The sequence below is a fragment of the Fundulus heteroclitus genome, chromosome 6 (genome assembly GCF_011125445.2).
Source record: "Fundulus heteroclitus isolate FHET01 chromosome 6, MU-UCD_Fhet_4.1, whole genome shotgun sequence".
Classification (NCBI taxonomy): domain Eukaryota; kingdom Metazoa; phylum Chordata; class Actinopteri; order Cyprinodontiformes; family Fundulidae; genus Fundulus; species Fundulus heteroclitus.
This window is the reverse complement of record NC_046366.1, coordinates 14,918,438-14,923,225: the sequence shown is the minus strand read 5'-3', so window position 1 is coordinate 14,923,225 and position 4,788 is coordinate 14,918,438.

Below are 4,788 nucleotides of genomic sequence, written 5' to 3'. Positions count from 1 at the left end.
GATGTGATGCATCTAGATGAAGATGTATTTGTCAAAGACCATACGATTTTTTTTTCCACGCTACCTGCTTTAAATTGTCAACTATGTTTCATGTACTGTGGTTATTTGAATGTTTATGATATCGCAAGTTTGCATACATCGCCCTGCAAGAGTGTTAAAACCCTTTGAACATTGTCACATTTTGTCACATTATAATCACAAACTGCAGTGCATTTTAACAAGATTTATACTGATAGACCAATACAAAGTAATTGTTATGCTGAAGAAAAATGATGCATTGTTTCAAATGCTTTTACCAATCGACCCTGGTTCAACAGTTGTTAGACGTACTTTTCCACTTCAGTTGCAGCTGTAAGTCCTTTGGAGTATTTTTCTCCTACTACCAGTTTTTGCATATTCCTCTCTGCAAAGAAGTTCAAGCTCAGTCAGATGAGATGGAGCCCAGCTGTGAACACTGGTTTTTAAGTTTTATTGCTTTATGTTATCCATCTCTACATTAGATTCTCAGCGATTTCTGAGTCGTTTGTCTCAAAAAAGTTCACTATGGTAACAAACGGTGACAATACAGATTCTTGATTCTTGAATATATTTTGTTTTAAATCTGGTAAATAAATAAATGTGACCTTACATCAACTGTTTACTGAAGATTCTGTTGGGATTCAGTCTTTGCTTTGACTGGGCCAATCTAGGACGTTGAATGCTATGCTTTGAGCTACTTCTTTGTAGCTCTGGTTGCATCTTAAGGGTTTCTGTCCTGCTGATAAGTGAACATCCTTTTAATGGTTTTCTTTCAGGACTGCCCTGTATTTAGCTGAATCAATCTTATTGTCAGCTGCAAATAGCTTTCCTATCCTTGCCAAAGAACAGCATGATTGTGCTCCTAAAAGGTTTAGCAGTGGGGGTGACGTATTCATGGTGGTGTGCAGTGTGAGTTTTCCTTCACTTTTGGTCCCATCTGTGGAATAGTTGTGAGATGACCAAAATACGTAAAAGTTAAAAGGGTCTGAATACATTTCCGTGGGTATGTAAATGTGAAGGCAGAATACTGCGGGTGTAAATAAATACCAAATTCCAGCCATAAGATATGCTTTTCATACATTTCTATTGGCAGTTCCTGTTTCATATGTGAATCTAACCTGTAATATTAAAGGTGTGTGTGCCTCTCCAGCTCATGCGAGGTGGAGGGGGAAATGCAGAAGGACACACCCTTCAAATAAAAGACAACCTTGAAATGCATCAACCTTTCAGCAAATTGGCATTCTAACCCAATTGTAGTTGACGTGCAGAGCTGTGGTACACAGTGCCTTAACAATTAGCAGCTGTGCTGTCGGGAAGAAAATAATCTTGTTAGGCAGGCTGATGAAAGCTCTCCACGGCAAGAGAAGAGGTGTTTTCATCCAGCACGTCTGTCTTCACCAGACCATGAGAGGTTTGCATACTTCAAGGTGATGCAACGCTGGTTTGTTCTAGTGAGATTTACAAATAGCTTAAAACACGTTTTAACGAGCCGGATCTTGATGTGCTATCAAATTCTGATTAGAATATAGATGTAGGTAAAAGTCTGATCATCACAGACTTTACTTTTGTCTGGAAAGCTTTGGCTTTTTCAGCATGCTCTTGTGCCCATTGACTAGCCTGGTTGCTTTAGCAATAACTCCAGCACTTTATTCCCTTTGCATATTTTAATGGTTGTTTTGTTATTGTTGTCTGTCTTAAAAGTACACCAATCAACATGACAGATATCGGATCCATTCGGACACTACTTCAGTCATTGTATTTAGAGTGAAAAATGTGGAGAAATGTTGCAAAGAAATTAGAAGAACATAAAAATAGGCACAGGTCAAATGTGCAATGTTAAGACTTGAAAATAAGGATGGTTTCCCTAAATAAATCTACAATTTATGTTCAGATCCAAAAGGGATTTGTTTGTATTTAAAACATAGAAAAAGTATATCTAGAAACATAGAAAGACTGTATCTTTTTACAACATCAGTATATTTAGAGGGATTGGAGATGGCTGCAGGCAGCAGGAGTCATAAAGTTAGGTATTTTACATGCTCCATTTAACAAGCTGAAATTCAAAGAAATGCTCTTAGAGTCGGGGAATAAATTACTTCATATTTGTACATGGAAATGCAACATCACACCATTTCGAAAAACTAGCGTTTCACATTTACAACATGGAAATATTAGAGGGAAACAAGCGTAATTTGTGGTGACCCCTTTGAGTAAACATCAAGCACTTACAAGACTCTTGCATCTCTATCAGGGTGGAACCAGGCAACAAAAACATGCCATGAATGGTAGTTACTTCTCTGGTAACTAGCTAGGGACTTATGTTAAGCTAATTTTGTATATAGTTTGTTACTTAAAACATCCACATTTGTTTTTAGCCATGGTTTTGCTGTAACTTGTACACCTACCTTCACACCTTCTAGTGATATTACAGCGTTAACTGATCAGAGTAAAGAGGACCGATCCAGCTATAATTAAGAATAAAATAGAAATAATAAAAGTGTTTAAAGGAGCATAGCGTAAGTTCCAGGATTTTTGCACACCTCTTCCTTCTCTGGTGAAAAGTTGAAATGACATCAGTTTTGAGTCACTTTCTCATGATCTGTCTAATGGGTCCTTTAGACTAGAGGCAACTGCAGTAAATAGAGGATCACTCATTTTACATGTTGGGCAATTGTAGGGCCATGTATTGGAAAGAAAATAAATAATATTTAAATTCAAAATGCACTATGCGTCTTTATTAAATAAATTATTTGCCCAATGACAAGTTTAACAAATAAATTAATGTGCTCCTAAATGCAATAAAAGAAAAAGAGAAAAAAATCAATAATGTATCAAAATGTTAAGTATTCATTTTTTTAGTGTTAATCTTTATCTCTGAGCTATTATTCTTGTTTTGTATTTTAACCCATCTCTATTTTTTGTTTTATTATTATTTGTTTTTTCTTTATCTTCAATTTACATGTATCAGATGTGAGTAGGGGGCTGTGTTCAGGATGGGGGAAGCAGCTGCTTGATTTGTCAAACTAAATCATACTAAATCATAAAGAGTGAGCAAAGTGATCTGGGGCTGCCGCTCTCTGTCTGCTGGCTGGCTGTTGAAGCCACAGACCACAAATATCCAATGTCCATTCTTGAATATATATATATATTCAAGAATATATATATATATATATATATCCCAATATATATATATATATATATCCCAACTCTATTTTCTGCCAGGATCTGCAGAACTCTCTCTGCACCATCATCCCTTAAACCCAAAGGGTGCATCCGGTTTCGAGAGACGGTTTTAGCTCTTGGGTAAAAGATTATTTGGGGACAGTAAAGCTTACATGTTGACACACAGAAATCACACCTTTCTGCAGCCACAGACAGATCTCCAGGAAAGTGATTTGTATGCATTCCAAATATATTCATACCACTGCCACTGTACTGGTATGTTACCCAACCAGTTGATGTAATTCAGGAAGAATGTGGCCTTTCCTTATCATTATATAAATCTGCATGGAAACTGTAATGATGATTCTTTGACACATCTTTCACACTACCAAGAGAAACTGGGTTTTGATTGAGGAACTGTTTTCTTGAGTTTGGGTTGAACATCAATAGCCAAAGTTCAACAAGTTTTTCCTTTTCCAGCTGCCTGACATCCTGAACCTACACATGGAGGAATCCACGTTGCTACCTATATGCATCAACCAATACCCTACAGGGTTATTGAGAATCGGCTGTAAAGTAATCCATGAACCTAAGGTGCCGTAGTTTTCTAAGAGGTCAGTTCCTATTTTCCTTCAGCTACGACTAAGGTTATGTCCTGAAGCAGACAAATAAATCACCAAAGAACCTGGACATCAAGTATGATTATGTAAAAGTATAGGAAATACTAACATCCTCATACTATCAGAAGCCAAAGTAAACCATATAAAAATCTCAGCTTGAATATGAAATACTTCATACCGGAAAGTTGGAAAATACAATTCATATTATTATCAATTTCAGTTTTTATTAGAATTGAACAGATGTTGAAAGGATAAAACGAAGTTAAAATCAATCCCACATTCATTATTTACGTATGCTATAAATGCCAAAGTTTAGGCTTGCTAGGGCACAAATGCCCTCCTTGTAACACGTATACCAAAATGACACAGAAACCGAAAAAGAAAATTAAAAATCATTTAAATTGAGGCGAATAAAAAAAAAAAAAAACACTCATTATCACGGTATAGTAGTCACAGCACCCTTGTGGTGAAGCACACCACATCTATAAAATTTTGTGCATTTGCATAATGTCTATAAAATAGTAATCATTTTCACACACTGTGATTTTAGCATTCTCTCCGGCCTGTGCCAGTGCGGGGGGGGGTGTCAGGTTATTTTTTTGCAGACCCGACAACGACTGATGATACTTTCTGGAGCAAATCCTTTCACAGTCTGGGGGAACGGTTTTACTACAGGAGCGAGAAAGGATGTAGTTAGAAACAGGAATAAAAATTCAAGAAATTATGGTTTGCTTAAAAAAACATTTAATAGCTTAGATTCAAGTGAAATGAATAAGAGTGATCTTTTCAGAAGGTTTAGCAAAAAACAAAAATAAATGAAATAAAAACAAAATCGGCAACAATGAAGGAAATGGACTGAGATTATTAGCGTATGTGCCACAAAAGTAGAAGCTAAATATGTTATCCAAAATTTGAACCAAGATCTGAATTATTAACCTCATGATGATAAAACAGTTTACCTAAACAGGTTGTTTGGGTCAAGAGAGGC